Source organism: Coenobita brevimanus, unplaced genomic scaffold (genome assembly GCF_032717465.1).
Source record: "Coenobita brevimanus isolate Jiangsu-jjx unplaced genomic scaffold, ASM3271746v2 jjx.HiC_scaffold_1991, whole genome shotgun sequence".
NCBI lineage: Eukaryota > Metazoa > Arthropoda > Malacostraca > Decapoda > Coenobitidae > Coenobita > Coenobita brevimanus.
Genome location: NW_027642877.1, coordinates 107501 through 119931, shown reverse-complemented (window position 1 = coordinate 119931; position 12431 = coordinate 107501). Strand labels below are relative to the sequence as shown.

At 43.0% G+C, this 12431-nt stretch overlaps 1 pseudogene; it reads left to right on the top strand.

The window, feature by feature from the left end:
* Nucleotides 1-1533: 1533 nt before the first annotated feature.
* LOC145389736 (ubiquitin-conjugating enzyme E2 1 pseudogene) lies at nucleotides 1534-6136 on the top strand (annotated as a pseudogene).
* Nucleotides 6137-12431: the final 6295 nt, after the last annotated feature.

Below are 12431 nucleotides of genomic sequence, written 5' to 3'. Positions count from 1 at the left end.
AACTGCACTGATATCTGAACATCTTGGTCAAATTTATGTGGACAACCTAACCAACAATGCCAGGATAAAAATATGGCTTAGTTCCTTCAAAACGCACCAGAAACATCAATTACCGTTCATTTTATCTGTGTGGTTCTGCAGAGAGAATATTATTGGTTCCTGGTGTAGATAAAAGGTAAGAACGGAGACTTATCTGGCCAGCCAAGAAAGCCCACTCAGATGTAAACAAAACTTTTTCACTTATGGCACGTCTAGGCTTTGGGTGGTACATAACAATTATTTTTATTCAGGTTATCTGGCTTAATTATCGCATTACTGATAAATTTTCTGATTAATTTAATAAAATATATGTCAGCAGCGATTATCTTCGCTTCTGAAAATTATATTATATGACAGTTCCAAAATTAAGATAAATAAGCATAGAAAATGAATAAGGTAACTAACAGGTGAAACTAACCTGGGTATAAATAGGGCACACCTGACCCTCACCATCACTTTGAGCTCAGCATTCGTGAGTTAAGGTTGGTTTATAGTGTTGTGCTCATCAGTTCCATTTGTACTGCTTTCGTTGTTCTGAGAAGCGACCAAGCAAACGTTTAAACCTCAACTAGTGCGTCAAAGTCTCAAATGGCAGTCGTTAACATTGATAATGGGATTTACAACCCTGCAACCATACCCACCCAAAATAGCTCCTGTAAAAGTCTCATAGTTATCATAGCCAAAATTTCGCTGTGGTCTTTGACTGTTATACACGTTTGGCAATACTAACAGATTGTATCTCTATTGTGTACGCCAAAAATACGTTCGCCTCGCAACTTGAGGACGACGCCTTTGCCGATTTGCAAAACAAGGTTAATATTGGACTTAACTACTTGGTGTTGTACTGTTTTGTTCAGTTTGTTATCGCAATTTTTATTTGTTGTCCGTTGATCACAAGAAAATCGCACAAGTATGTTTTGTTTATCTCACTGATGATGGGTGTTAGCATGTTGGGGTGCAAAAAGGCGGTGTATTCCATGTTTTATATAGAAATATTTATGCCGCTGCAGTCCCTTAATGTGCTAGATCCCCCTGAATACTGGTGGTTTATTAATCACGAATTTATTGAATTTGACTCATTATATGCCATTAAGTTCTTCTTTTCTAATCTTGTACTCCTTCTGAATGAATTTTATCCTCTCCACAAAACCCCACCCAGCCCCAACCCGGCTTGAAGGGCCTGCAGCTTATTGACTTCTGATTTACGTCTGGCTTTGTCCTAAGGAGTTGTTTTTATGTCTTATTTTCCTTGATGTCTTCTAACGAGCTGTTGATTTGTTCTCTACGGTATACATTGTGGACTTTGTATTTTTCGGTCTCGTTACTCCCCGTGGGCCAGCGAGCATGGCGGGCTGAGTAGCACTGGGTTGTAAGGCATTGGAGGGTGAGGAAGTGGTCCATCCCTGGTAAAAATAAAACCTCACTCAGAGTCAAATGGCCACCCTGTACGGGATTATGGCGTCTGGCAATAGATAGATAGATAGATAGATGAAAATGCCTTACGCTAACCCCCAGGGGTGGTGGATTGCACGCTACACTCCAGGCAAAGACCGAACCCTCACACCTTTTGAATTGCCCGCCATGTCTGACCACGTACCGAGGTAGTAGCAGTTCCAGTAGTAGTAGTAGTGGTACCGGTAGTAGTAGTAGTAGTAGAAGTAGTAATAGTAGTAGTAGTGGTAGTAGTAGTAATTTCCAAATGGATGGAGGTAATGTTAGGTAGAGCTGTAGTAGTTGTAGTAGTAGTAGTAGTTGTTGTTGTTGTTAATTTTCAAATGGATGGAGGTAATGTTAAGTAGAACAGTAGTTGTAGTAGTAATAGTAGTAGTAGTAATTTCCAAGTGGATGAAGGTGATGTTAGGTAGTACAGTAGTAGTAGTAGTAGTAGCAGTAGTAGTAGTAGTCAGTTTCAGTTTTTTTTCAATGTCAATGGTAGTAGCAGCAGCAGTAGTAGCAGTAGCAGTGGTAGCAGTAGTAATTTCCAAGTGGATGGAGGTGATATTAGGTAGAACAGTAGTAGTAGTAGTAGTTGTAGTAGTAGTAGTAGTAGTAGTCAGTCAATTAATCATAATACAGATATTATCTATATTCCATAGTGCTGCTACATAGAAAATGAGTAAAATAGAAGTTCAATAATACTGTACATTACAAAATCTTTACATGTTGGAATACAGTGTGGGGCAAGCCACTTCTTAAGATATTCATTTTACATACTCATATCATATCATTTTTTTTTTTGTATGAAGAAGCACAGTATATGTAGCAGTACCTTTGCTGTGGATATAACGTTCGGCCTCTGTTCATGACTGACGAGAAGGGACGCCAGCAGCCGCAGCAGCTAGTCAAAGACCTCTTTTTTTCTCTCTCTCTCTCACAAAAATAGATTCACATACAAGTCTATCTATCTATCTATTGCCAGACGCCTCAGTCCCGTTTGGGGTGGCCACAAACAAATCGCCTCCAAGTCGCCCTGTCCCCCGCCATTTCACTCCCCTGCTCCCAACTCACACCCCCCTCTCTCATATACCTCTCCACCCCATCCCTTCATCTCATCCTCGGCCTCCCCCTCCCTCTTTCCCCCTCCACCTCACTCACATACACTCTCTTCGTCAGTCTTTCACCCTCCATCCTCTCCACATGGCCAAACCACCTCAGTGTGTTCCTCATAACGCTTCCTATCACATCCACATCCACACCACAACGCTCCTTTATATCCTCATTCGTCAACACACAAGTTAAAACATAATAAACATGTTCCTCTTGCCAATAAAATCGTCACTGTATATAATGACAATGTTTATACAAAAATGTACGCTAAAAAAAACAGCCGTTGGTAAAATATAAAAGAAATGAAGTGGCCTTACCTTAAAATTACTACATGGTTTCGTCTGTGCTCATGGTTCTGCTGCCAAGATATTCGTGATCGAATTATATCCAGGGTCCAGGGCATGACAGGTTCACTCCGTAGTGTAACTTAAAAAAAAACATGTTTACAAGATAAACCCGGTTTTAAATATGGCAGGTTGAATCTAATGATGGCATTATTAGATTGCATCAACCTTCTGTAAAAGCGGCACTGTGTGAGGGCCAGCTGGTGCCTCAGTAACAGCTGGTTACAGGAGGCAGCCACATCATGGTTCTTGGCATAGGCTGGTGTCCCAGTTATTCGTTTTAAAGCTTTACCGTAAGCCCCCTCATATGTTTTAAATATACGTGATCTTCATGTATCCTTATGGTTTAAAAGAGGCAGACCGTAGTCTGGCTTACAGTACAAGTTAAAAAGGAATAAGAACGTAGTAATATCTACACCACTAAAATGTTTAAAAGCAGTAGTAGTAGTTGTAGTAGCAGTAATAGTAGTAACAGTAGTAGTAGTAACAGTAGTGGTACATTCTAGGCAAAGACCTAACCCTCACATCTTTTGAAATGCGCGCCATATAGGCCAGTATTCTCGTCGGGAAAGGACGTTCCGTAGCACCTCTCTCTGAGCGATTTACTTTTGGATGTGGCTCTTAATACCCTTTTGTACGTTACGCAGCGTATGGCGATATAACAGGGATTTATAACACAGAATAAGACAGTTAGGTAGTAAGGTAAAAAACAAAATAAATCGTTTAGGAAAAGGTGTTAGGGAGCTGTTAACTATTTTGGCATGATAGCTTTTCGAGTGTGGTAGCTAAGGCCGTATTCTCTCCGGTCGTATTCTCATCGGTTAAGGAAGCTCCCTAGCACCTCATCCTGAGCGATTTATTTTGTTTATTACACCTTGCTAACCTCTTCCGTTATGTTTAAGTTATTCTAATATCACCATATGCTTCATAAAATTAACGTACAAAATTACATTGACTGGTAATATACTTAGGAAAAGGGGTTAGGGAGCTTTGTTAACGAACGAGAATACTGACCTGGGTGTTGACACACACACACACACACACACACACACACACACACACACACACACACACACACACACACACACAAGCGAGGAAATGCAGTTTTAGCCTCAAGTGTGTGTGTGTGTGTGTGTGTGTGTGTGTGTGTGTGTGTGTGTGTGTGTGTGTGTGTGTGTGTGTGTGTGTGTGTGTGTATTTATTAGTCATTATTTTTTGGCCACCTCCCACAGGATTAAGGCTTCAGGCTATAGATAGATTGATAGATAATTACCGTTTTTTTTTTTTTCAAGCCAGATGCCACCCCCTTTAAGGCAGCACATGGGCGTTAACCCTGGAGTTGCCAGAGGAGTAGCGCCGCCATCCTGCCACTGTCAAGTTGGTCAGTAAGATGTTCCAACCCAGTGTTTACGCCGATGGTGGCATTGGTGGGTCATCCTACAGGTGGTCAACCACGTATGATGTAGCCGCCATCCTTACCTCTGTACAGGTGAGTGTTCGCATCTGTTTTATCTGATGGGACTGGGCCACTTGCACACCTTGAATACTTAATTGTGGTTACCAGCCAATCAGTTCTCTATCCTGGCAAATGGATAGAGGCAGTTCAGTAGTGTTTATCATCATCATCATCATCATCATCTAATCCTGTGTTGCCCCATGAGGAGCGTAGGAGCCCAGGGCTAGGCAAGTTGGTCCTGACATTTAAGATGAGTGTGACCAGCCTCACTCATCCCTGAGTGGCGTTACATGAGCAATAAACCCCAACCACCACTTGGATATAAACCTACACAGGCTTAGTTCAATTGGAGCATCTTAATTACCCACTAAACCACCAGGCGCCATAATTTGGTTATATGGTTACCACCCAGCGTATAAATGGTTTCCTGGTGTACAGGAAACCATCTGGCTTGTCACTCAGTGTAGAGTCACCCGTAGACAGAAGGAAGAGGAAAGAATGAAGGAAAAAAAGAGTGAAGAGGAAGGAAGGAAGAGAGGAAAGGGCAGACATCTGAGAGCAGCACTACATCGAGTGAGTGGATGGTGAGCGCCCCCACCTAAAATGCCCATATCTGTTCCCCTGGCCTTTCTACCACTTTGTCCTCCACTTCCCTCTCGTCAGGGAGTAAATAAACAAGGGATTGTGGCTGTACATTTCCACCCTATTTTGATGGCAAATTAGACTGAACTGCATCAACATCCCCTCAAGTTAACATGTAAGCATCACATCCATTGGCAGAATCTTGTATAATTTAGTAATGCACCCGGCATTCATCAGACACTCCTTGCTGAGTATTGACTACAGTTCATTCACTTGAACTTGGCCTAGATTTTCATGCTTTAGCAGACTATTTTCCATAGCTCAGTGGCGGAATAAGGCAATGCTGCAGCTGTACATTCTTCACACAGCACTTCTTCATGACTTGCATCATATTCTAGTGTTAATCTGTCGTTACAGCACACCATTAAAGATAGAGAGATGGCAATGTTAGGCCAAGTTAAAGTGAACAGAGTGTATTTACATATCTAACTACAGCAGCCATCAAACTCACATGGGAATGTGTGCATGTAACTGCATTTTCTTGCACCACAGCCATACCCGTGGTCAGTCCAGATAGTATGTCATGCAATCATGTACCTGCTCTTGCCCTGGGCAAGCAAGTTGTGGAACTCAGTGACATGCTGGTGATGGGGGAGGGGGGATGTTGCTTGCATTGCTCAACCCTTGGGTAGCTATCCCAACTTACGTGCTTTGCCACCACCCTGTTTCCACCACCAGCTGTCAGAATGGATTGTAAACTGAAAGGAGAGGAAAGGAGAAGGCCCATGTTTCGACGCTGTTTGAGCAGGTTGTCTGTTATCAACAGATCCCATGACACTGGTGTGTGAGGCCAGCTGGCTATGAGCTGAAGAAGGTGGTGGGAGAAAGAAGGGCTTAGGAGGAAAGACAGACACATCCCTGAGGACTGATAAGCTCTTAAAGCTGGAAGAACTAATTCAATTTTTTTGTCATTTTCTCTTCCTTTGTCTCCTACTGATGATGATGAACACTAACAACACTTTTTTGTTTACAGTCGTTGTTGGGTGAGCCGAACCCCAGTTCCCTAGCCAACTGTGTGGCCGTGCAGCTTTATGAAGAAGAGAACCAACACGAATATGAGAAATGTGTCGCAGCCACTGTCGAGCAGAGCTGGTTAAATTCCAGATAAGGAATAAATATAATTCTTTCACATTAATTTTGCCCAGGTTTGTGTCCTTCTGCAGCTTGTCATAGTTATGAGGTTGGAATGAGTCCTTTAGTCATGGAGTAAGTTCAGCAAAATAATGTCTCATGAGAATTTTGGTATGACAGCAAAGCCACCTATTCAGATAACTCAAGGATGCCCAGAATAACAGTAAAATATATGTTGGCAGTCAGAGACACTGTTGGCATAAGCATAGTGAAACCCATATTGAAAGCGTATCCTTGGCACATTTCACTTGGAGTGTTTCATCAGCACGACCTATAAAACTTACATCATGTTTGCTGCTGTGATCCATTTTTCATCCACGTTCTGCCTCATGGAGCCCCAGTAGGATTAAAATAATTTTATTTTCAGGAGGCAGTTTTTTGGATCGAGTAAATGATAAAATGTGCCACAGTGACTGAACAGACGGTAACTACGGCTGTATCATACTACACCCTTGCCCTTATGGCGTCAGGTTCCCTCCTTGAGGTATGTTGCAGTTGTGTGCATACAGAGGACACCAGGGAGGATAGAGAGGGGGAGGGGGGGAGGAATAAGGGGGAAGATAGAGGGGGAATAGAGGGGGCGAGAGGAGGGAAGAGGGGAGGAGGGAAGCGAGGACATAAGGGGGAAAAAGGAAGGGGGAATGGAAGGGAAGACAGGAGGGAAGGGGGGGAGAGGGACGAGAGGACATAAAGGGGAAGAAAGGAGGGGGAATGGAGGGGGAAAGAGGAGGGAAGGGAGAACATAAGAGGGAGGGAAGGAGGGGGAATGGAGGGGAAGAGAGGAGGGAGAGGGGGATGGAGGAAGAGTGCTTTTCTGGGAAGAGGAAGAGGTGGAGGGAAGAGGGATGACAAGAGGTGGAAAGACATATGACAGGAAAGGAAGGAAAGGAAGAAAGGAGAGAGAGAGAAAGAGAGAGAGAGAGAGAGAGAGTGGGGTGGAGGAGAGGAAGGAAGGAAGGAGGAGGAAGAGATGTGAAGGGAGGGGTGGAGGGGGTGGAAACTAGTGGGGGGTTGGAGGGGGCAGGGAAAGAATGAAGAGGTTGGTGGAATCTGCCAGCTTTGGTCAGTGTGGCTGGAGCTGTGGCTGGTGAAGGATATTACATTTCTGATAAGATTTTTTTCCGTTTTCTTCCATTTAATTCCTTCTATGGTGGTAATATTGACTTTAGCGTGTCTTGCAAACATTCCTGAGTATTTCTAAAGCCTACTCATTGCTATTTTTTATGGAGTTTTTAGTGTGATGGCTTATATGAATGTTCTTTTTCAGGGATGTGAGTTTGGGGGGCGATTTGTTTGTGGCCACCCCAAACGGGATTGAGGCGTCTGGCAATAGATAGATAGATAGATAGAGTTTGGGGGGAAGGACAGCATGATGGCAAAAAGCAGCATGACATGGAGGTGAAGTAATCTGTGGGCACCTTTCCAGCATCAAGGCATTTAGCTGTACGGGACTACCACCACCACAGCAACCACATCTATCATAGCCACTACTACTGTAGATCTACACTACCGCTGGAGGGGGCATTGAACTAGATACTAATTTGGTCAGTAAGCCATAACCTTATCTGTCATTTTTTTGTGCATGCTAATTCCATATGGCTTTATATAGCTTAAGTGGCTCTTGTAGAGGGGTTAAATATACCTATTAACTTAACAAAGTGATATGTAGGGCTGGTGGCAGTACTTTCAAAGCAGAGGAAGTGTGGCCAGGAGTAGTTTGCTGCAAGGGTGTGGGAAGCAACTCCATCTTGGTCAGTGTTTGTGATAAGTGGCTGCATAAGAGATATAATGGTGGATCAAGCAGTGTGGAGAGCCGCCATTAGGTGACCAGTGCCGATCCATGCAGGGATGTTGGTGCCTCTGATACGATGATACAAATTAAATTCTAAGTCATTTGGTATAGAAAGTCTTATCTAACACTGATTCCTTGTCCCTTTTCAGTTAGTTTATGGCCAGGTGTGGTAAGACTGGGTGGGTAATTTTGACTAGTAATCAAGGAGAAACATTCCTTAAGACTTGTCAGATTCCATGTAGCAACCTTGTAAAGTTCCCTAGCCCCTTTCCACTTAGTCGATTACCAGGTGGTCAGATTAGGATGGTAATTTTGACTAGTAACCAAGGAGATTCATTCCTTACTTAAGGCTCAGGATTCCACGCAATAACTTTGTAAAGATCCCTAGCCCCTTTTCAGTTAGTTGATGGCCAAGTGTATTCAGGTTGAGAGGGTTATTTTGACTATAGGTGCATTACAGTAACTAGGTCCATATTTTCTTTTGTGGCTTATTTCACAGAGCTTATTGGTAGAAAGACAGTGGTTTGGCTCTACATTCATCCCATAGCACTTCATGACCAGCCTTATAGTCTGATATTTGTCTGGTATTACAGTTTAGCATTTAAGATGAGAGTTGGCAAATTTTAGACCAAGTTAGAGTAAAACGAGTATAGTAACAATTGACTCACCTAACTCCTAGCTAAGGCTAGTCAATGTCCATGCAACCACATCTTCGTGATAGTCGTGGGAATGACCCTTTGTTAGAAAATTGTCTATAGGAGCAAGAATATTTGGCTAATGTGTTACTGGAATCATCACACCTTTCCCACCCCAAGGTAGCGTCCAGAGAGTCGGAAAAAAACTTGATGGAATGAGATACTAACCAGTGTTCATCCAGTTGAATGAGCCACATGGCCATTCTCACCATTCAGGCCCCTGGAATCCTGGCATCAAGGGGCTAAAATGTTTGCTGAGCCATTGACCATGATGAAGCAGTCTACTGTAAATGGCAGTATACAGGTTTTACTCTAACCTGGCCTAAAATTCTCTTTCCAGCCATATTCCTGAGCTGTAACAAGAGTAACTAGAATATGATGTTGGTCCTGAAGTGTTATGGATGAGATGTTGTATTGTCTTTCTGCCTTTGTGCTACAAATAAGCTGCAAAAGGACAAACTTAGGCCTACTTATAATCTCCAGTCTTTCAAATGCAGTGTGTCCAGGCATCTCAAAATGAACAGATCTTGAATGTGGCTCTCTTTTGTATTGTTTTTGTTTTTTTTCTTGGAAGGAATGGTTTGTGGGCTCCTTGCCTTTGGTTTCTTCCTCCTTGGATTTAAAAAAAAAAAAAAAAAAGCAGCCATACTCTTTTCTTCAATGATCTTGTAAGGATTAACATTATAATATACTATACTCATTTCACTTTAATTTGGTCTAAAAGTGACAACTACCAGTCTTGAAAACTGAGCTGGAACAAAAGCCTATTAAAATAGTGCTATGGACTTGTTTTTGGTTAAAATATTCTCAACATCATGAATTTTTTTAGTCTGAACAATAGATGAACACTAGAATATGATGCTAGTCACAAAGAAGTGCTGTGGAAAGGATAACTGGCTTCATACACTGTGTATGAAATGGCTTATTGAAGACAGTGTTGGGCAAATTAAAGTATTTGGTAGTAGTAGTAGTAGTAGTAGTAGTAGTAGTAATAGTAGTAGTAGTAATAGTAGTAGTAGTAGTAGTAGTGTAATCTGGTATATTTCTCCTGAATGCCTACTCTAAATGTAAATAATCTGTAATACTGTACACTCCCTCTTCTGTCGTTCTTTCCTTCATTCTTTCCTCTTCCTTCTGCCTGTGGGTGACTCTACATTGAGTGACAAGCCAAATGGTTTTCTGCACACCAGGAAACCATTTACTACGCTGGGTGGTAACCGTATAACCAAATTATGGCGCCTGGTGGATTAGTGGGTAATTGCGGTGCTCCAATCGGATTGAGCCGGTGAGGGTTTTTATCCAAGGAATGGTTGGGTTTATTGCTCATTTAATGCCACTCAGGGATGAGTGAGGCTGGTCACTCTCATCTTAAATGTCAGGACCAATTTACCTAGCCCCGGGATCCTACCCTCCTCATGGGGCAGTATAGGATTGGATGATGGATAGATGAATGTACAGTATTATTATTATTTGGGAGACATGTTATGTGCTGCAGATAGGACAGGAGCTAATTCTCTGGCTAGAGTGAGGAGTGGTTGGAAGAAGTTCAGGGAGCTGTTGCCTCTCCTGACATTGATGGGGCTTTCCGTCCTTGCTAAGGAATCTTTTTATGTGACATATGTTAGGAATGTAATGGTGTATGGCAGTGAGGCCTGGACAGTAAAGGAAGAGGATGCTGTATTTGTTGGCTCAAACATATAGAACTGACAGTGATTAGATGGATGTGTAGTGCATCCTTGAATGCAAGGCATGGGGGGACAACCAAAGCATTGAGAGGAAGGATGGGACGAGAGTGTATTGGTGTTGTGATGAGCAGGGGTAGACTGAGATGGTAAGGACATGTGGAGGGGATGGAGAATGACAGTTTGGTGTGAAAAGTAAGAAATGTGAACGTTGAGGGTAGGGTTGCGAGAGACAGACTGAGAAAGACCTGGGATGAGTCATAGTGTGACTTCAGGGATAAGGGACTGAACAGAAAGGCTGCCAGAGATCGAGCAACATGGAGAATTGCCATTAGGTGACCAAGGCTGATTCATGCAAGCATGTTGGAACCTTTATAAACAACATGATACATTATGAATCTCATTATGCCGTTACTTTCTCCACCTCACAGGTAACAGCGCCTGAGAATACATAGCAGAATTATCCACCAGACAGACCTAATGGCCATCGACGAGACTCATCAGAAAACATGACTGGAGAAGGTAAGAGTTTTAAGATGTAGTTATTCATTGTCATGTTTGCACAGTCTTATGGCTCTAGTTTAACAGATGCATCCTATAGTTGTTGTCAATTGGTGTTATGATTACTGGTGTATTTGCAGCGTATTTGTTTATGCAAATGTGGCAAACTGCTTTGTACATTCCACAAATCCTCCAAAGGACGTGTTGTCTGTTGATCTATCTATTGCCAGATGCCTTAATCCTGTAAGGGGTGGCCACAAACAAATCGCCTCCATGTCGCCCTGTCCCCCACCATTTCATTGCCCTGCTTCCAGCTCACACAGTCCTCTCTCATATACCTCTCCACTCCATCCCTCCATCTCATCCTTGGCCTCCCCCTCTCTCTCCCCCCCTCCACCTCACTCATATAAATTCTCCTCGTCAGTCTCTCTCTTCCCATCCTCTCCACATGGCCAAACCACCTCAGTGTGTTTGTCTTAATGCTTCCTGTCACATCCAGTTTTGTGTATAAGAAAATTCACTCTCTTAAGGCGTGATTCCACCGAGGCAACATTTTGGCAACATGTGGCATACTACTTTGTGGCATAGGCCAAGTGTGTTGCAACCAGTTCAACACTAGGCAACATGTGGCATACTACTTTGTGGCATAGGCCAAGTGTGTTGCAACCAGTTCAACACAAGGCAACATGTGGTATGCGACTGTGTGGCATGCAACAGGTGGCAGCAAGTTGCCCGTAGCACGTGACACATGCGACAAGATTTAGCCTGTTGCCTGGTGTTGCCCGCCTTCCCATCAGTCGCGGGAAGGATTCCATGTTGAAAGCAACAAGATGAATTGGTCTCAAGAATAAAACAGTAGAAATTATAGAATATAGAAAACTTGTGGTTCTATGGGATATACGCTTGGAACAATACAAGAATAACCAGGCTATACTAGATGCACTGCGGGGATTAGCCACGCACACACACACACACACACACACACACACACACACACACACACACACACACACACACACACACACACAGAAAAACACAAACAAAAAACACTCCCTCACACGAAGCCTCAAAGTTAGCCTTTTAAAGAGAAACCCAATACAATAAAAACGAAAAAGTTGATGTTTTCTATATGTAATGTGATGCCCAAAGTTGAGAGAGAGAGAGAGAGAGAGAGAGAGAGAGAGAGAGAGAGAGAGAGAGAGAGAGAGAGAGAGAGAGAGAGAGAAATAAGGGGGCAAAGAGTTGTTCATAATTAGGAGAGAAATGAGAGAGAGAGAGAGAGAGAGAGAGAGAGAGAGAGAGAGAGAGAGAGAGAAAATATAAATAAGGGGACAAAGAGTTGTTGATAATTAGGAGAAAAATGAGAGAGAGAGAGAGAGAGAGAGAGAGAGAGAGAGAGAGAGAGAGAGAGAGAGAGAGAGAGAGAGAATCAAATTAATTACCGGCTAAGAATGTGTTTACAAAAGGCGCATCAAAGCCGAGAAACATTGCAAAAAGCACCTTATTAAAATTTACAGCTCTCTCTCTCTCTCTCTCTCTCTCTCTCTCCGCCAGTGCTATATGACTGTGCCAACATTCAGGGGCGCACCCGGGGGGGGGGGG